Here is a 21,989-nt window from a genome sequence, read left to right as displayed (position 1 = left end):
GTTGAAATCCCCTATGTTTATGGTAGGACTCATCTTTTTATTTTCTGTTGAACTAAGAACAACAAGCTAAGGAAGGCTAAGGGGTGAAGAAGAGTCTCTTGATTTGCCTGTTTGTGTAGGAGCAATACATTTTGTTTGAAAATATTAATGGAGCTGGAAGCGAATGTGCTTAAAGTTCTAGAGAATAACCTTGAACTGCATTTAACACACAAAGGTATGTTGTTATGGTATGCCATTTGTTGAGGAAAAATCTTAAGCTTCACCCTACAAAATAATGGCCAAAAGTGGAACTTACCTGCTAGGTTTTCACCTCTGAACTTCTTGGTCCACAACCATGGAAACCTTTGTCTTTTTGGAGGTAGAATTTTGGCCTGAAGTATTGGTAACTGTAGTAATTTGAGCCTCTGAAAGATGGATTTTTGAAGGGATGGCCAGCAAAGCGACTTTTGCCTCTGCCGGCCCTTGCAAAAAACCTGTTGAGAAAAGACCTTCTTTAAAGACTGTTGGGCCTTGTCAAGAGAAGAAGTGGCATATTCACTTAATTCTTTAATAAATGATTCTCTAAACAGTAAACCTTCTGCCTTGACCCTATGATCCATAGTTGCCAAATTTGCATTTTTGGGTCAAGGTTCAAGAGAAGTACCCTACTTCTCTCATAAGTAATGGCTGAATTGGCACTAACCAATATACAGAAGGCTCTTTGTGTCCACATGGACATTTCATCTGCATCAATTGAGGAATTATCCAATCTGCTTCACTCCACCAGGCCTAGTATTCAAGGGAGATCAACAACAGTATCCAGCAATTTGTCCTGGTAGGTGGATCAAGCTTTGCCTCCACCCTTTCATGGATCGTTGTCAAATTTGGAGAAAAAAGTAAACATATTAGGATTGATAGAGTGGGTTAAAGTTATATTGGAAGGTAACGATGGTCTGGGGCATTCTGATTTTAATTTAGCTCTTGTCTGTTTATCCAATCTAAGCAAAACCTACTGGAAATATGTTTGTCAACATGGTCAGAAGGAAGCCATTCCATATAATTAGGGTGATGAATTAACTTAGAATCAAACCTGGACTGACCTTCTGAGTAAAAAATTGTTTTTGAATCAAAAGGATCACTTTGAGAAGAATCAATCAATCAATGAGGAGGTTTATAAAGCGTGCTACTCACCCGAGAAGGTCTCAAGGCACTGGGGAGGAGGGTGGGAGGGGTGTAGCTCTGAGTCAATCAAAAAGCCAGGTCTTGAGGTTCTTCCTGAAGGTGTGGAGGGTGGGAGAGCGCCTGATGTTCACAGGGAGCTCATTCCAGGCTTTGTCTGCGACATAGGAGAAAGATCTTCCTCCGGCTCTGGTTCTGCAGTTGTGGGGGGTCTCTGCAAGGGTGAGGTCTGCAGAGCGAAGGTTCCTCTTGGGTATGTGAAAGGAGACTCTCTTGTTGAGGTATTTGGGTCCGATGTTGTGGAGGGATGTGAATGCGTGGGTGAGCAGTTTGAAGATAACTCTTTCCTCGACGGGTGGCCAGTGGAGGTCACGTAGGTGTTGGATCATGTGTTCATGACGTGGAGTTTCGAGGACCGCTGCGGCGTTCTGGATGGTCTGTAGCCTGTGTAGGAAAGTTCTGTTGATTCCGGTGTAGAGGGCATTGCCGTAGTCCAATCTGCTGGTTACAAGTGCGTGGGTGATGTTTTTTCTGCATTCTGGTGGTATCCATTTAAAGGTCTTGTGGAGGATCCGAAGGCAGTTGAACATGGGGGAGGCGATGAAGTTGTTCTGGCGGGTCATGTTGAGGGAGGAGTCGGGGATGATGCCGCTGTTCCGTGCGTGGTCTGTTGGGGTGGGCAGACTCCCGGGGGCAGAAGGCCAAAAGGTGTTGTCCCAAGCGGAGGTGGAGGGTCCGAGGATGAGGACCTCGGTCTGGTGAACAGCCTTTACGACGCGGCTGTTACACCGCAGTGCCGTTACAATGCGGTTTTTTCAACGCAAGTCGTTACCACGACTTGCGCTGGAGGGCGCTGCAGGACAAGGAATTTTTTAATTTACTATCCAACACCTTCCCTACTGTACGTAGGCTGGTGTTGGAATAGTAAATAAAAAAATTCCTAAGTCCGCACCCCCTCCAACGCAAGTCGTGGTAACGACTTGCGTTGAAAAAACCGCGTTGTAACGGCACGTGTTGTAAAAGTACGCGTCGTAATGCCGTACATCCCCTCGGTCTTCTCCAAGTTGAGCTTCAGGCACCTGCTTTTCATCCAGACGGCTACGTCTCTCATTCCTTCCTGGAATCAGAATCTGGTTTCTTCAGGGTTCTTCGTGAGGGAGAGGATGAGCTGGGTGTCATCGGCGTGGGATACTAGCTGAGCCCGAGTTGTCTGACGATGGCGGCGAAGGGGGCCATGTAGATGTTGAAGAGTTTGGGGCTGAGTGATGATCCTTGGGGAACTCCGCAGTTGATCTGTGTGGGTTCAGAGAGCAAAATCTGGACTGGGAGGCGTCTTGGATGGAGTTTTCTTTGATGAAGCCGGGCAGCTGGGTGTTCACGAAGAGAGGCAGATTTTCTGTCTTTTTCTTTTGGACCCAGCCAAAATTCGGAATCCACCACATACTCATTATCATCATTAGAGTCTGGATAAAAAGAATCCTTATCATTATACAGAATATCTTAAATAATACTCTTTTTATTTTTAGTTGTGTTACACAGTAACCCCTCCTTAGTTGGAGGCCTTGGAGGAATGTCGTCCTCAATCACCTATGAGGAAAGCTCACCAATGAATAGTGCATGCTTTAAGTTTTTAATAGGCATCTCTTCCTCTTTCGAAGCTAAAGAGTCTTTTGTAACCAAAGATGCCTTTATTGTGACAGCCTTACGCTTTTTGCCTTCTCCAGCAGACTGGACCATATTTATGACATAATATTAGCCACAGTATTTTCAATATTCATTGTCATTTTGGAAATAGAAGAGGAAACAGCCAGTTCCACAGAAGGTTGGAGAAACCTGTTTAAGCTACTGCAAAACTCCTCACAATCATCATCATTTAAAAAAAATATGGCCTTGTTACCTAATTCCATGACAGAAAGAATTATCTGTTGTAAAATATGGTAGTAATAATCTGGGCACCTGAGGGTTAATCTGTGAAAGACAGTAAAAATGCTCCTCCTATTCAGATAAAAAGATGTCCCCTATATTGAAGAAGTAGGAGGGAAGGCGAGGAGATTCTGAGTCAAGCCACGCCCCAAGCATCACCCAAAGCACTGACGTAGGACAAATACCAACCAGAGCAGAGCAATATAGAAAACAAGCATTGGCATAGCCATTAGGTCTCGCCTTTGGAAACGTGTAAGTGTTTAGCAAGAGCTATTGGCTTCGCCAATGTATTTTAGCTATGCTGTAAAGCAGCATGTGTGTTCATGTTTTTGTTTAGTCGGTGATATGTGACTGTAAGTGTGTTTGAGGTCTTGTGTTTATCAACCGATCTCCATACCTAGTCTGTTTGTGTTGTGGTGAGTTGATGTAATTTTGCCTTCTCCTGCCACATAATTTACTTAGCCGCGCCGTATAATTCCAGTGGCCCTGGTCTTTCTAAACATTTCGTTAAGTGAGTATATATAAGGTATAAGCAGGAGTACAAAGGGAACAGAACATTGGGTCATAATTAACATACAGATAGCAGGAGAGAGTAATGGCAATTATTACAAACAGAACCATCAATATTTTTCAACCCCAGGCAGAAAGCAAATCCTAGAACCATCTAGTCCAATTCTATGTAAAAACATTTTCAATAGACTTTTCCAGTGTTCCTTTTATGAGGGCTAAACTATCAATTAATATACTCAAGGAAAGGGCAAAGTAACATTTGTAAACTGCTCAGAAGAAGGTATCTATTGCAGAATAAACATTATTCCAATTGCAAATATTAAAGCAGTCAGACATATTATTACAAAAACAATCCTGGCTGCAGGGGACCAGGAGGACCAAACAGGACCATAGGAATTAGCCGCAAAGGACTCCTGCTCCTCCTCAAAAATGGGATAACCGAAAGGGTACATTACTAACAAAAAGAAGTCCTTGGGAAATTGAAGCCGCTGTACACCCAGCCAGAGGGGAGTCTTCTCCCTGTGTCTGTTTGGGTCTCAGAGGTAGCTTCTTGTTTTTCCCACGGTGGAGCTGTACAACTCGCAACTCAGGAAAACAATCATGGCTCAGTTTGAGAAGAAAAAGTCTTTCCTTCCGGATAAGGCATTCCCCTTCCGGGGCAAATACCCTCAACTATCCTGTCCAGTGTCTCATGCAGTGCACCAGTTTTCTTCACTTGAATATAACAGACACCAAGGGCACAGCGCCTGTACCCTAAGCTCAAGTCCTTCCCTAACTCCTTTATTGATCCGCTGGTGCACTGCTCTTTTGTTGGGGCCACAGATTGACCCAGTATGCCCAGGTATCTCTTGATAAACAAACAGAGGTGTAAACTTTCATTCACTTTGAGACCAGGATTCAGGGGTGTGATGCTGAAGTACCTTAAGTGACCCTTATTTCAAAGGGGGTCACCTCAAGCAAAAGCCTCCTTGTCGTTCTGGTTGATCTGTAACTCTCTCAGCTGGGCATCAAAAACTGGATCCACAACTTCTCTTTTCTGATTTGTGACCTCGTCTTTTGCCCAAGACAGTGGCAGGGGTACACACTTCACATTCCAGTGTTTCCGGCCATCTACCTTCACTGAGGTCCTAGTTGCCAGCAACGCCTGTGCTGGTTACCTTCACCTTGGCTTCAAGCTGGACTGGTGCTGACTCAGCAGGCTGGATCTAATATCTGGGCCCCTCTAGCAATGGTTGTAAGGCCAATATCTATTGATGGACAGAACAAAAGGTCTTATGACAAGGCATACAAATAATCTATCAACAGAGAGGATAGTCTCAGAATACTTCCTAGTCTTGGGGCGCCCCATATATTAGCAAGGCACCTAAGAACCACTTCTTCTATCTGAGAGTAAAGAAAATGAACCTATTACACTATTTGAAGCAGCTAAGGAAGTCTGTGTTCATTTACTAAATTCTGAGGAAAAAAGAAAAGCAATAAAGACATACTCTAAATCCTTAGATCTGTGTATTCCTATATTAGTCATCTGAAAAACAAAAAGAAAGGGAATTCTTAAAATAAGCATTCTTTTGTGCTTCTTGTCTGAACAAGCTTGTGTTTCATAAGTCATAACCTTTCAGTACTTGTACAGTACTGCAGACATTTCTAAAATGATTTTTCTTTCATAAAGACACCTACATTGTACGCTTAGGACCATGCTCTCATATTATAGGCGCAGCAGAAGAAACCTAAAACTGCTAATTTAAGAGGGATTCTTATTACATAAAGAACTAAAAAAAACTTCAAAATAGTGGGTACATACATTTTTCCAACAGAACACGTTGTGACAAACAAACTCCTTGAAAACAATATTTTCTTTTCCAAAATGTTTGCTGAAGATCACATGGGCGCCTTTCCTGCATTCTACTTTTCACAATCCAAACTATGCAACATCAGCTCTAGTAAGGGCTGTCAGCTTGTTTACACAAACTAGCTAATAAAAGACTAACAATGCCCTTGCAAAACTATATATAACATGAGAATTACATATTGTTCCCCTTAAAGGGTAAATAAGGGAACAGCAGCCTAGACTACTCATCCTTTCATAATTTCATCAGACAGGATGGGCAGTAACATAGCATATTTTTTTACTCTTTTTTTTAATGCTAAAAAATTCAAAACAGTATTACTGAATAGCCAATTAAATGTCCCATGGTCATTTCCTAGAAAGCTTAGAAAGGCTCAAAAGAGAGGTAGAAAAAGAGAGAGAAAACATAAATTTGCTTACCCTTAATTTGCAGAGGAGATAACCTCCTTCCCCAATTTAGACAGTAGGAAACCTGAAACCGGTTTACCTTCTGTCGACACTAACTAACCCTATTTGTGGCAACTGGGCACAAACAAACTTGTAGGAGGTAAATAGCACATTGAGCTAGCTAGAAAACATTAATAACCAACCACCAATTCCTTTAGCAATTGTACTAGTGTAACATGAGGACAAATTATTGCAAACTGAATTCCATTGCCTCCTTATTGTAGCCCTTACACAGTAATATTTAAGCTAAAACCATTATTTTTAAATACCTGGCAGAGCTATGCTCTAATCAGGACCCACATACACCGCTATCTTTCCCTCTGTTCATATGACTGTGCAAAAACTTGCTTTTGCCAAAAATAGTAAGCAAAGCTTCTCTTTCTCACCCTGCGCTGTAATCTCGTCTTTCAGAATTTTTCAGAGGTGGAAGTGTCAAAGCAAACTTTGCTCTTAGCCCCGCTAGGTTGCTAAATGCAGAACTCGACCTCTAACCCTTATCTGCTGTCCTATTTTGTGCAAGGCTTTTCCATGTGGTTTTTCCAATTCAGAGTAACTCTGGAGACTGACAGCTGAAAGACAGTCCTGTTCCGTTACTGTTTGAGAATAATTTAAAGGAAGGATAATAACTTCTGCTGGTTTCTTATACCTATTTTCATTTGTGAGCACTGTGTGGTGTGCTTTTCTAGCAGTATAGAGATCAGCTGTTTGTTCTATACTTACATGTGTGTATTACTGATGCCTGAGATCAAATTGAAATCTTCCGTAAGTGGCAGAACTGCTTTTAAAAAGTACATTTTGCCCAAATTCGACTTTGGTGGTAAGGGCAGTAAAAAATAGATAACCTTCAATTTTTTGGCATATTAGGGACCCCCAGGGTGTCCTCGAGTTGTCCCAGAGATGGGGGATCAGAAATATATAAGGTACACCCTTATAAAAATTAGTTTTGTGCACCTGGGTAAAGTGACATTTCACATTTTATTCCCCACCTTGTGGTTAAAATACTGCTAAAATTCTAACTTTGATGCTAGGAATCATATATTATTTACAGTTTAGATATTATAAGGATCAAAAACAATTTTTAGTGCAATTATTTTTAACAAAAAAAGTCCTCATATAGTCAATTTTTCTTTGTAATAATGATCACCAACCCTTTTGATGGTTCCACATATGAAAAGCAAGCCTCAATCCTTTCTTATCACCTTTAAATGTATTCATTTATATCACTAAGTACAAAAGCCTGACTCAAACATGAAAAGTCTAGGTCACTTTTAAAGGACAGTAAATATTTAACATCAGAACCACGGATGTGCTTCTTAAAAAGGCAATAAGAAAGAAAATCCCTACTTTTAATCTTTTTCTCTGTTATCCAAAATAATGAAACTGTGTTTTCTAACTTTTAAAATCAGCAGTCTTTAATGCCCGTCTTTATACCGTGTTTGCACTAACTTAAGATCTAGTTGACTCAGCAGGTTCCTTGTGACTTGGGACCAAGAATAGCCATGTGTTATTGACTCAGCTGTGCTCTTGACCAGCAGGCGCCAACATCTCACGCCTTTCAAGCCAGCACAAATCTATTGTTCTGTAATGTGGTGTTTATTTCAGCAACAATCAATTCACTCAAATGATGTGAATTCCTTTTTAACGTTAATATATAAGGATAAATGCCGTAACATTTTGTATGTTAGTCCTAGTTATTGTAAAGCACACAATTTCGTTGTTTTCTTCTTTTCTATGAGGCCTATTTTTTTCCTATTGAATGTGAATTCTAATTGTATATTTAGCATTCTGGCAATTTGCACACATGTATGGTTTCTTACTTTTTCAATTTTAATAGTAGCGTGCAGCCAAGAGACAGCCCACAGACTGTACTGAAAAATACTAATTGTAAGTCATATTTACAAGAAAAGCTCTCAAGAGTAGTCCAAAAGACCGCACAAAAACAGCCCAAAGACTGTTCCATGTTCAAGAAGCTAAAATACACCAAATTTGCCAATTTTGGCTGGCAGAGCACTCAAAAAGTGCTCAGCATATCACCACTCATGAATGCTACTAAGTGCACGGACCAGGATAATTTTTATGTGCATATTTAGTTCCATGGGGTACTTAGTCACCATGGAAGAAATATCTTTTTTAATATACCTAAACCTATTTAGGTATCCCCCCGAGGGGAACCGGCTGAGTTTGTTCAAGATTCACATTGGTAGCTCCAAGAAAGCAGCACATTCTTCGATGTGCGCTTGAAACAGGCATGCCAAGAATATTGCAGCATATACAATATTATTCGCCAAGTGGCACTTAACTCAATGTATGCCGTTCAAGTTAGAGAAAGTTAGAGAAAAATCTCCTCATTACCTGCCTACATAAATTGCAATTTACATATATCCAGACAAATCAAGTAAATCACATTTTTGGCCAAACAAGTGAACAAATGTCGACGACTTTACCAAGCACAAATCTCCAGCCTCTCACTGCCAAGTTCTGAGTGACCTAACGGTCGTTTTAGAATACTCATGCCAAAGAAGTTCTCAGACAGGAGCGGCAAACACTTGGAGGATCAAATCAGAGAGACCCAAAATATACTGGGCTGCAGCCACAAAGAATCTCCATGCGCAGGGTACCTCCTCAGTAGGTTCCTATCCTTTCCTCCTTAGTAGATTCCTGTCTTCCTTCAAGACCACTCCCTTGGATAGCCGCTTCTCCAATGAGGTCCGCGTTTGGGTGCCATTTGAAGAAATAGAAACCTTCTAAGGCAGTGGTTCCCAAACTTTTTTGACCCCTGGCTCCCTGGGCCTGTTGGCTGTTGGCCACGGCTCCCCATCATGTTAATTTTTTTTGTGGGTGGGGGAGGGGGATGTAAGCCCAGCCTTGCGGGTACTTCTATTTTCCTCCCTGAAATTATTTGAGATGAAGCCGAGGAAGGTATTCTAATCATGTAGTCTGAGAAAGTGTGTCAATGGCAAGCTTTGATGTGTGTGACTGGTCATGGTAGGACCTTTAGGTCAGTACTTCCATTTAGTCATTTCACTCACAAATGAGTTTTGAAAAATGATTGCTTTAACACCAGACTTTGCATGTATGCCTGCTTGTGCACTGGTGCTCTGACACTAACATATGTTGCTTTATGCAACAAACTACATTGTTTGTATAGATGGGGAAATGTGGCATTCTGGCTGCATAGTGTTATTGTGCTGTTTGCATGAGGAAGCATGTGAAATTCTGGAAGCATGGAATGGAGTGGTGGGAATCACAAAACTAGGCTGATATGGCTTATGGCACTTGATTCTCATTCTCTCCCTCTCTCTTTCTCTCTCTCTCTCTCGCTCTCTCTCTCCCCCTCTCTCTCTCTCTCTTCTAGCAGGGAAGGAAAAGCAAACCACTTCACTGGTAGAGATGCACCTGGTATTTACAACACTTAAAAACACACACACACATGTTATTTAATCTCAAAGCTTCATAGAATTCTTCACTCACAAAAACACAGGTCAAGAGTGTGCTGCTGTACACTAAAGGTTTCTTTAAAGGCAGGGTCTATTCGCCAGACACACTGTTCAGTCTCCAGCTCTACCATAGCCGCTTCACTGTGTTCCCAACATGTAATCAACACTTCTGTAAAGGCTTCCACTTGTGGCGTCTGCGTCTTCCGTGCTCTCCTTGTAAAGCCCCTCCTGTCAGTCCCTCTCTCCACCCAGGCTTCTTACTCCTCCGTCTCGGCCTGCTCTTTTAGCCCCGGCTTGCCAGGTTCAGCCCAGGTCTCTCGACAGACTCTGCCACTGGAGCTTTATTTCCAAACACAAGGAATGTGACACTGGCACAAGCCCCTCGACAGTATTTCCCTGTTTGTGTGTAGACGTGCATTACTAGTATGGATCGCAGACTTTATCTACAAATACATTTGTATTTTTTTTAATCGATTTTTGTATTTCATGGCATATCCGCACCTTCCATACACCATACTGTCTGGGACTATTGAGACACCGGGATTAACAAATGAGTTTGGTTCCCTAACTGTGCGTTTGGTGCGCGGCGCCCCAGGCTAGTTTTTACGGCGCACTGGGGTGCCGCGTTGCACAGATTGGGAATCACTGTTCTAAGGGGTTCACTGATAAACCAACAAAGAAGAGATTGGCACAGAAACTGTAATATGAAAATAACATTTTTAATAACCTCACGTGAGGGAGTCTGTGTCATACAGTACCCTCAGGCCACTGTAGGAGACAGTCTAAGGATTACAGAGAACAGGGGCCTTATATATGCATTTGTGACATAGTCAGCATAAAACCAAGGGGAGGTCCTGGCACATACAAGCATGGTTATTGACTAATATGGGTATACAAAATGTGCTTGCTCAACAAAGTGGGAGGAGAGACTAAACTGAACACATCAGTAAGAATAGCCTTTCAGTTGTACACTAGGAGCAGGTGCATTCTACCAGCTAGGCCTTTCTGAGCATGTGCAAGGTTCTGGAAGAGGGAGAAAGCACATGGCTAACTAAAATGGCTGCCAAGAACAAAATGGCTTTTAGCTCATGCTAACAGCGATTTCTGCAATCTTTAACACTCAGTCACCTCTAACATGAGAATGACTCCCCCCAGCCCTTCTGCCTTTAGAGACGCTGCCACTGCCCCGGTTCCACTGTGCTTTTTGCAGCACTGGCTTATCGTGAGTTTCTCAGGCGTCATCATAGCAGCACTACTTCCACTAGGCTTGTGAAGGCCAGTCTGCGCGTGTCCCCTGCTAGCACCAGACTCAAGCAGACAGTCTGCGCTCGGATGGTTCAGTGCCAATCACGTGACGTCACATACTTCTGTATGTGGAAATAATAGCAGTGGAATCGCCTGAAATCTTAAAAGACTTCTCGGGTCAAAAGTCAGGGAAAAAACTAATTTTTCGTGAAAAGAATTGCGGATTCATGCACAGTCTTTTCTCATTTGAGAAGGGATGTATCGTGTTTCACAGGCCTTGAGCCAGGGAAAGGCGATGCCCGCCCCTTGGAAAGGGCAAGGCTTCTGTTGAACAGCAGAACACACACTGCCATGTTTACATACAACATGTGCCGATCACACAAGCGTACACGGTGCCCCGAGTTCAGAGAACACACATGTATACATACAGTGTGAGCTCAACACACATGTGCGTGCTGCAGAGTGCAGAGAACCTATTTGTATACAAACTGGATTTAAAGTGATAAATTGAAATAATGGCACAGCTGAGTTCCGAGCAGAGCACTGGAAAGGCAGACCATCTGTGCTGTAAAGAGCTTGTGACTTGGCTCTGCCATTACGTGAGGAGGAGTTACACAAAAAACAGTCAGGGGTGGTAACAAAGAAGCACATTTCCCAATCAGAAGCTAGTAAACAAGCTGAAACCACACCCTCCTACGTCATCCGAAACAAAGATGGCGTCGGACTGTCCAGATGAGCCGTCCTAAAAGTGGACAAGGCGGAAACCCAAAAGCACAATTTCCAATCATGTGCCCTTGTTTAACATAAACGATGACGCGTGCCAATTGGATACAAGAGCAGGGATTTAGGGGCCAGATGTAGGTAGAACTTATTTACCGATTCTTAATTACCGAATTTTACCGATTCGGTAATTAAGAATCTGTAAATAAGAAGGGGGGGTATGTAGGAACATCCAGATGTTCCATTTACTGAATCGGTAAATATCACTATTTAACGATTCGGTAAATACCGACCGGTAATGCTCCATTCATTCCTATGGGCTTTGAAGCCCATAGGAATGAATGGGTCATTACCGGTCGGTATTTACCGAATCGGTAAATACCGATTTTGACAAGGGTGCAGGGGGTGTCACTTTGACACCCTCTAGCACCCCCAAAAAAGGTTTGGGGGCCATGTGGCAGGCATACCTGCCTTAAGGGCAGGTCTGCCTGTCATATGGCACAGGTGTGCATGCACACATGTGCATGCACACCTGAATCAGTATTTTACCATCAAATTGAATTTGATGGTAAAATACCGAATTTGTAGGGCTTGTGGGACTCAGAAGAGTCCCACCTACATCTCAATTTTACCGATTCTGTAAAAATACCGGTCGGTAAATTTACCGACCGGTATATTTACCGAATCGGTAAAATTACCGAAATGCCCTTTTGCAATCCCCCTACATGTCGAAAGCCAAATACCGGTCGGTAACGGCCGAATTCGGCCGTTACCGACCGGTATTTGGCTACCTACATCTGGGCCAAAGTCCCTTCACAATCTGTATTGATACCAAAAGGCCCTTGCATGGCGAGAGCAGCGCATGCACGCTGCTAATGCCAGACGAGACCTAAAAAGGCTGCTGGGAAGACGACAAAGTTGAAAAGTGCTCCAGCAAGGAGCTCTTCACCACCTGAATAACTGTGGAATGTGTCAGCAATCCGCTCAACGTTGCCGCCTGCAACGTTGAGGACTACAAGTAAGTGAGCACTGTCAGCGGTAAAACACAGCAGGGAAACTCCTCACACACATGCTGCACTATTAGCAGAAATGTAAGCAATAAGGGAAGAAGACAGAATAATAACAAAGGGCCAATAAAAAAAGTGTTACCAAAAGTTAAATAACTAATGCATATACGGAATTATGAAGAGAAATTATACTTTATTTAACAGCGAACAGCAAACAAAAGAGGACTGTTTGTAGTCAAGATTGGTATTATAGAGGTTCTATGTCCTGATTGGCTAATGTTAGATACTACTGTTTTGCTCCCATTGGCTTTCTGCTGCTTAGCCTGATGGGACTTGTAGTTTATATAGTGTTCTTGACTGTTGCTGTTTAATTTAAGGCAACATTAGAAAGCATAATATGACCCTCTGGTCTTGCCTTAAAACTTACTATTCAGAGCAAATCTGTATTGGATAGTATTCCAAAGTAGGCCAAAATTGCACAGTGCGCTGCCTTACTTTGTGTCTAGGGGGCATTCCATGGGTGGTGCATGGGTGTTCCCATTCAAGCAACCTTGGGTTTTGACAGGGATGGCTGGCACGCAGATGCTCCGGTGTCAGCTAAGTGGTGGGTGGGTGGGTGCGTGCATGCAGGCAAGGCGAGCGACAAATAAGAAAAAATAAAGGCACTTACCTTACCTGCTGCACATCCAACGTCCTCCGCAGTACCTCTTCTATCGGCTCTATGGGCTCCAGCCTCCGGGCGCTACTCTCACCAGCAAGAGAGCAGAACCAGTATTAGATGTAGCGTACTGGCTGGACGCTCCTTCAGGCCCTTTAAGCCTGTGCTTGATCTCCACCCAGCTGTCTAAGACAGCTGAGTGGAAGTGCGCATGTCACTTTGGCCGTCTCAAAAGAGCTGGCTAGGGGGCGTGGCAAGATGGCGACGGAGTGAGACGTGAATCTGAGTCCCTCTGGCGCCGCTTTCATTAGCTTTGTTTAAGCAGCTTCCTGGGGCGCGCTTTTGCCCGTGCTCCGGCCCCCCTAAGTTCCGAGGTGGTGGTGAGACGACCCCGGGGATTTGCCGAGCCACTGCGGAGCTGAATCGGGTCGGACTCGGGACCGGGGCGTGACCCGGGTACGGCCTGCACATCCACGGGGCCGAGCAGCGGCGGAATCGGCTGCCGCGGCCGCTGAGAGGGCAACACACTGTGGCAGGTGGAGCGGCGGAGGCTGGGTGACTTTCGGAGCAGGGGGCTCCTGGTTGGCACCCGGAGTATCGCACCGGCCCTCGAGTTTTGCGACCCGCTGGGCGCTTCACTAGTCGGGCGTCCCTGGTTACCTGAGGCTGAGGCTTGGGGCCTGCGGGCCTGACTGCTCGAGGGGCCCAGTCCGGCGCGGCGATCTTCAACCGAGAGCCTGGTGCGACTGTGAGGCATACAGTCGGCTCGCGAGGAGGCTTAGCAAGGAGTGCACAGCCTCCCCGCACTTGCGGAGGACCTGAGCGGGCCCTTCAGAGTGACGCGCCTGCTGCCTGTGCCGCGAGAACGGGGAGTGGAGCGGCCCCTCGGCGCAGGTCTGGAGGCGTTGAATCAGGCTCCCCTGGCTGCTTCTTCATGACGGGCTGGCAGTGGAGCATCGGACGGAGGTGGTGAGCCCGGCGGCCCTGCCGACGGAGGGTGCTGACGGCCTTCCCTGCGCCTGCTGCCGGAAGGGGCCCCACGTTGCCACCGGGGTCGTCAAGGAGAGAGGCCCCCGGGATTAGGTTCTGGGTGTCCCCTTTTGCGCCCTTCCCTGGGCATGAACCGGAGTGGAGTGACCGGGTGCCCTACCGGAGTCCAGATAGCATTGCACCCGGCAGGGCTCGGCCCTTGTGGGAGCGGCGGCAAGACCAGCACAGGACTGCATCCCCAGACGCTCCAGTGATACACGGGGCCAGTATTGAAGTAGCATACCCGCACAGGCCAGTCTCGTGGAGCACCCACACTAAGGGCGGAGGGGACCTGGACTTGTCCTCTAGACTGCATGTACCGACCTGGCACCATGACCACCAGACCCCACAAGGATAAACCGGGTAAGGAGGGGCAATCGAAGGCTACCCAGCCGACTACGCCACCGGGAACCAGCAAATCCCCCCTGAAGGGAGATGACGAGGCGCCCGCCACCAAGGCTTTTATGGTGGAACTGTTCAATGCTATAAAAGAAGACATCTCGGAACTCCGCTCCCAGCTTGCGTCAGATCTGCGCGAGGTGCGGTGAGAAGTGGACAGCATTGGGGAACGGGTTGCGACCCTCGAAGAACATGACTTGGGCCTGGCTGACGACGTGCACCATCTCCAGCAGGATGTTCTTTGGCTCACGGAGCAGAATCTGGATCTCCAGGCCCACGCCGAAGATTTAGAAAATAGGTCTCGCCGGAACAACATCAGGATCCGAGCAGTGCCCTGGGACGGAGAGGCCGGAGATCTGAGGGGCTACGTGGAGGCTCTATTCTTGCAGATCTTGGATGAGGAGGATATCCATGAAATTCGGATGGATATTGTCCACCGTGTGGGTCTCCCAAGGGGCTCTGGGGCACAGCCTCCTGACATTCTGGTCTGTGTCCACAACTTCCAACTGAAGGAGCGTATTCTCAGGAAAGCGAGAGGGATTAATCCGCTGCTCTTCCGGGACCATCGCCCCCAGTTATTCCAGGATCTGGTGGCCTCGACTCTGCAAAAGAGACGTGAGTTTCAGCCAGTAACTGCATATTTACGTGACCAGAATGTGGCCTATTCCTGGGGTCACCCCTTTCGCCTTATCTTCCGATGGCAGAACAGGCTGGTCCAGGTCCGCTCTTTGCAGGCAGCTAGAGAGCTCCTTGGCCTGTCTGACACCGTGCCGGCCCCCGAGGAGCAAGGCCCCCCGCCGAGACGACGGTGGCGCTCTTTGTCATGGCAGCGGGTGGGTCCACCTGCTGCGGCACGACAGCCGGACCCCGCTAACAGCATACACGAGAGGGGGGCAGCAGTGGCCTCCGTAGCCCGGGTGACGGAGGCTTCATCGAGGGACAGCTCCTCAGCAGCATGAGCCCCAGGAAGACGGAATGGAAGCGTCGGAGGGGCACACCCCTACAAGGTACCGAGGGCACTCCATGTTTGGTCTACGGAACCACCCCGGCCCCAAGAACTGGTGGGATTCTTACTTTGACTAGGACCCTCACCTCTGGGTGGCCTTTACAGGGCCAATTGTCGTAGGCCTCTTCACCGCCCTGTTTTCTATGACCTGTTCGTACTTGACCTTTTGGGAGGTTGGGGGGGAGGGTGGGGAGAAGGGGAGGGCGGTGGGGTGGGTCTGGGAGGGTAGTGGTGGTAGCTGGGGTTGGTCAGCGGGGGAAGCTTTTTGGCTGCGTGGCGAGATGTTTGGAGAGCTTGAGAGACTGGGAAGCAAACTGGTGGTAGAGGTTGTTTTTGATGAGTGGAGGACCGTCCCGGGGGGGGGGGCACTGATCTGGAGGATTCACCCTGTCGGGGGTACGGGGGATGTGTCGGGTCTGCTTGGCCGGTGGTGGTGTGAGTTATCTGACCTGGATCCAAGTACAGAGCGAGGCCGATTACACACTGCGTGATGCCGCTTACCCTTGGATCATGGAACGTTAAAGGCTTGAACCCCCCTCAGAAATGCCAGAAGGTCTGGAAATATATACTTGACCATCAGCTAGATGTGGTGGGTCTCCAGGAGACTCACCTGACCAGAGCGGACGAGTCCCGCCTTAAACACAAGAAATTTCCCCTTATTTATAGGTCCTCAGCACCTACTAAACACAGAGGGGTGGCGCTTCTATTCCGCTCGGTCCTGCATTTCCAACCCCTGGGAGTTAGTAGCGACAAGGAAGGACGCTGGCTTGCCGTTAAGGGTGTACTGCGTGGTCGGCTTTGTACCTTCCTGGTCCTCTATGCCCCCAACGCAGGCCAAAACGGGTTTATTCAGGGGCTCCTACGTACTGTGATTGACTTTGTCGAGGGCCCTCTGATTGTGATGGGAGATTTTAACTTGGTTTGGCATAAGGACTTAGACTGCACTCATCATCAGAGATCCGAGGCGGGTCTGTTCTCCACCGAGACGCAACAGGCAATAGAGTCCATGGGTCTTATAGACGGGTGGCGTTCTCTCCATCCACAATCTCGAGATTACACTTTCTTTTCCCACGTCCACCATTCATATTCCCGTCTAGACCATATCTTTCTAAGTCAGTCCCCACAGGGGTTTCTACAAGAGGCCAAGATATTTCCTCTCTCAGTCTCTGGTCATAGCCTGCTCGCTATCTGCCTTTCTTGGAGAGGGGGGGACGATGTACAACGCAAATGTTACTTTCCGGCCTCCTTGGTCCGGGACGAACCCTCTTGTAGGGAGCTACGGAAGGCGATACGTGAATCCTTCGACCTTAATGACCCCGGAGACACCTCAATCTTTACCACCTGGGACGCCTTTAAGGCGTCTCTCCGTGGCACTTGTCTGGGCCTTAACGCTGCCCTTAACCGACTGCGCAGGAAGGACAGGGAGGGGTTGGAGGGAGAGCTTCTCACACTCGAACAGGAACACAAACGGAATCCCACCAGGCAGACGCTGAGACACCTTACGGACGTCAGGGGGGAACTCCGGGCCCACTACAATAATAGAGCAGAGTATTCAATGCTGAAATTGCGGCGCCTCTCCTATTCACAAGGGAACAAGGTCGGGAAACATCTGGCCCGGCAGCTCTGAGACAAGCGTGAGAGAGAGTACATTGGAGGCCTCCGGGACGCGACAGGAGTCCTGACTCACCAGGATGGGGCCAAGGCTGACCTCTTTGGTGACTTCTACAGGGCTCTTTATAAAGGAGAGACCTTGGATGGAGACGCACAAAGGGACTACCTGGAGGCGCTCCCGCTCCCCCAGGTGTCAAAGGCATGGAACGAGCTCCTCACTGCCCCCTTCACTAGGGAGGAGGTGCTGGATGCCATCAGGAACCTAAAACCCCATAAGGCCCCAGGAGCGGATGGGTATACGGCTGTCTTTTACAAGACTTTTGCAGCTGACCTCAGTGATTTTTTGGCCCGCCTGTTCAATACCATGGCGGAGGAGGGGATCTCTTCCGACTCCATGTCTGAAGCCCTCATATCGGTAATTCCCAAACCGGGGAAAGATCTATCCAAATGCTCCTCCTATAGGCCGATAGCCCTTCTTAACCTGGATGCCAAGCTCTATTCCTCCATCATTGCTCGAAGGCTCAATGACTTGATGCCGGCCCTCATTCACCCGGATCAGTCTGGCTTTATTAAGGGACGCCAGACCCACGATAATACTAGGAGGGTGATACACCTGATCGAGAAGGCCAACAAGTTCAAAATCCCGGCGGTTTTGGTGGGCCTCGATGCTGAGAAGGCCTTTGATCGGGTGGATTGGGGGTTCATGTTTCGGCCTCTGTCGGCGTTTGGCTTCTCAGCTAAATTTCTGACGATGCTCAGAGCGAATTATAGCCAGCCCCGGTCTAGGGTGATGGTCAACGGGCACCTCTCAGCCTTCTTTTCACATTCCTGGGGCACTAGGCAGGGTTGCCCCCTGTCCCCCCTCCTTTTTGCTTTGAGCATTGAACCGCTGGCTGTGGCAGTGAGGGAGGACCCGAATATTTAGGGACTTCCCTTCACGGGGGAGCAGCACAAGATCACCTTATTTGCCGACGATGTCCTCCTCTCCCTCACTGATCCAGTGCTCTCCCTTCCACATGTCCGGGAGGCCCTCTCATGCTTCGAACTGGTAGCGGGTTTCAAGGTCAACTATGAAAAGTCCTATGTTCTTAACCTCACGCTCCCGCCGGCTGAGGTGGCTCGCCTCCAGCCACTCACGCCCCTGCCCTGGTCCCGTTCCTCCATACAATACCTGGGGATTCACTTAACGCCCACGCTTGAACGACTCTACTCCGCTAACTTTCCTCCATTGTTGGCGAAAATCCAGACTGAATTGGCCCGCTGGAAGCCGATGTTTATATCATGGCTAGGGAGGATTCAAGCAATTAAAATGTCTCTCCTTCCCAAGCTTCTATACCTCTTCCAGGCACTCCCCATAGTGCTTGAGGGGGACTTCTTCCGACGCATTAAAACGCTGATGTTACGTTTTATCTGGCAAGGGGGTCGAGCGCGGTTCGCCTTTGCTACCCTGCGTCGCCCGAGGAAGGAGGGAGGGGTAGGTCTACCCGATATACAGTTGTACTACAAGGCGGCGCAACTTCGGGTACTGGTAGAATGGACTCAGCCTATGTCGGAGAAACATTGGCTCCACATGGACCGGAGCGTTGCGGGTAGATCGATCTGGGACTTAGTCTGGAAACCTAAGAGTGATAGACCCAAAAACGCTTACATCAGTACTCCCACTAGCACTACCCTGAAGGTATGGGACTCTGTCTCTAGTGATGAACGCTGGACGTCGTTCCCTTCCCCCTACACGCCGATACACTTTAACCCGGCCTTCCCACCTGCGGCATTCGAGGGTCCCTTTGATGCCTGGAGGGAGGGGGGCTGCTTGGCCCTTGCGCACTTGTTCCACGGTTCGGCACCACTTACCTTTCACATTTGTATGCCGGACTATGGCATCCAGCCGACTGAGCGTTACCACCACACCCAGCTCCTACATTGGGCGCTCTCCCCTACGGTTAGAGACGCAGCCACTAGACAACTCACTTCTTTCGAGGCCTTCCTCCCTAGAACATCTACCATGCGAGGGGTTATCTCGTTCATCTATAACCTTCTTCTTGCAACAACCAGGGCCCCCTGTCCTCGATACATGGGCATGTGGGAGGAGTTACTCCAGCGAGACATATCAGATGAGGAATGGTCCCGACTGTGGGTCGACATTGCTAAACAAACACAACCATTCAGTGGAGCTCCGCGAGGCGCACCTCAAAACAATGATGGACTGGTACCTCTACCCGTCTAAACTGCGACAGATATTTCCTGGTTCCTCTGATAGGTGTTGGAGGGGATGCGGTCTACTGGGTGACTTCCGCCACATCTGGTGGGACTGCCCTGTCATTCATCCCTACTGGGAAGAGATCCTATCCCATATCAAGGAGATGCTGGGTTACCCGGTCTCGGACTCGCTGGCTCATATTTTACTAGGACTCCGAGACCCGTACCTCACTCTCCAGACCAAAGCGGACAAAAAGATAATGTGGTTATGTGTGGGGGCGGCCAAGCTCACTCTGGCCGCGGTGTGGAAAAAGAAGGTAGCCCCTGCAATTTCATTATGGCATGCGAAGCTGTGGAAACTGTTGAGCATGGAGAGAATGGCTGAGATCTTCAGGGATGATTCTAAGAACTTCACATTCCGATGGGGGCCCCTGGTCTGCTTCCTTTCTAAGGGTCTTCCCTCAGACGTCTGTCTGCCCAGTGTGCGATCTCTCCATCTATTCCAAGTGTGATTGTCTGTCCCTCGAATGAACAATTTTTGAGTCCATTGCTACCATCACTAGGGGAGGGGGGAGGGTTATGGGACTGGGGGGGTTCTTTTGGTTCTTGTTCTTGCGACAGCCTGACGAATTAGTGTGACGGCCCTCCGCCTTCACGGGAATGCGGGCTTACCGTCTTCTACGGATTTCAGAGTCTACTTTGTCACTGCTCCTCCCGAGACTAAGCTCAAATTGTTCACCTGACAGAGATGTGACCCCCGCTAAGCTTTCGAACTCTACGTTGGCCTTGGCCACTTACGGCCTGGTACCTGTTATCCCCCTTGGACTTGGTGTCATACCTTGTATGCCTTGCTTAGCTACCCCCTGCGTGGGATGTTATGCGGGACTGTCACAAGTCTTTTTCTTTCTGTCTCTAAAACTTAATAAAATCTGGTTTGACAAAAAGAGCTGGCTTTGTGTATATTGCTGAGAGACCCTGCCTTTTTTTTCTGATAAAGAATCTAAGCATCTACCCTCTTGTTTGGTGTCCCTCTGTAGTGGTGTGATTGCTCGGCTGTTACGATTCTAGGAGAGGAGCCTCGCCAAGGGGGCCTCTCGACGGCGCTCGGCCAACTCCAGAAGGAGAGGTGGGTCTCAGGGTGGTCAGTCAGACATCTTCTGCCTCCCCTGGGATTGCCTTTCTAACATTGGTGGCAGCGGTGGGATCCGAGCCGACGCAAATCGTACAGAGAGTAACTCACCCACTACTGACAGAAACACACCACAACCATGAGTATCAAAGAAACCAGACCGACCACGGAGTTCCAGAAGGAACGGTTGGAAGAATATACCCACAAAGAATTGAAACAATTCTGCAAGACCCTGGGCATCGCTACCACGGGACTAAGCACCAAGGACGATTTCCAGCAGACCCTACAAACATGGGTGGAGGCAGGAGCGACGCCACCCCAGATCGAAGACGACACGGTCCCAGACAGGCACCCGGAAACCCTCGCAACACCAGCGGAGGAAAGAAATGCCAACGTAGACACGGGCCTCTCCCACGAAGACGCCCGAGAGCGAGAAAGGCGCCGACTCCACGAATTGGAGCTCGCCCGACTCCGTCTGGACGGAGAACTACAGCTGGCAGAGAAAAAAATAGCCCTTGATCGAATACCCCAAAAGGACTGGGGTGCCGGCTTGTAATAATAATAATAATAATCCACATTTGTAAAGCGCACAATCACCCGTAAGGGTCTCTAGGCGCTGGGGGCCGTCGGGAAGATTAAGCAAGCTATTGCCCAGAGTCACATGGTGCTGGGCTAACCTGCCGCCGGAGCCGGGGATCGAACCCTGATCCCCAGATTCCAGCGTCAGTCGCCCTGGCCGCGGCGCCACACCTCTACCTCTTGTGGGGGAAGTTCGTCAGCGAAGGGAGAGACACCCTGCTAGAGCTCTCCGACGCTGAGATGACCTCTTACGAACATATGAAAGACACCCTACTTATCGCTATGGACTCACGCCTGAGATGTACCGGCAGCGATTCCGAGACTGTAAGAAAATCCCCGGTACTACATGGGTGGAGTACGTGAACTTCTATAGCAGAGCCCTAGAGGGGTGGATCAAAGGCAGCCAGGTCACCACCTACGAGCAGCTGTTCGACCTCATTGTATGGGAGCACCTCTCCAACAACTGTTTTGTCGAACTCAGACAGCATCTCCTCGACAGCAAGCTGACCGAGCCACGTAAACTCGCCGTCGAGGCCGATCGATGGGTGAGCACCCGGGTCCCCCGGAACTCGATGGGAGATTATGGCCGAAACCCCCAGGGGGCCCCCCCCGCCAGCGAGGCAGCGGAGGAGGCCAGAACAGGAACCGAGACTCCCCCGCGGTGCCGCCCCGGAGTCCACCCCGGGGGTCGCCCCCGACCCACACTTTGCCATCCCTGGCCAGAAGAGGGGCCCCCCCAGCATGACCGGGGCCCCGCTCGAACGTTACCTGCTACAAATGCCAGCGGCCCGGTCACTATGCCAGTGACCCCCTCTGCCCGATGAACCAACGACCCGGCACCACCGGTCCTCCAAACCGCCAGATCGCTGCCGCCGCCCTGGGGGAAGAAAGGGGCGAAGAAGAGAACTATGACGAAGGCCAGACCGAGTGGGAGCCCGCCGCCATGTCCCTGGTATGTCTAGGCGAAAGAGACATGATCCCCCGGGCCCCGATCCCGGGCAACACCCAGAAGTACCGCCAGTGGGTCACCATTAATGGGCGCCGGGCCGAAGCCCTCCGCGACACCGGAGCCAGCGTGACGGCCGTCCG

Source organism: Lissotriton helveticus, chromosome 3_2, assembly GCF_964261635.1.
Source record: "Lissotriton helveticus chromosome 3_2, aLisHel1.1, whole genome shotgun sequence".
Lineage (NCBI taxonomy): Eukaryota > Metazoa > Chordata > Amphibia > Caudata > Salamandridae > Lissotriton > Lissotriton helveticus.
The sequence above is the reverse complement of the archived record's forward strand: the minus strand, read 5'-3'. Positions refer to the sequence as shown.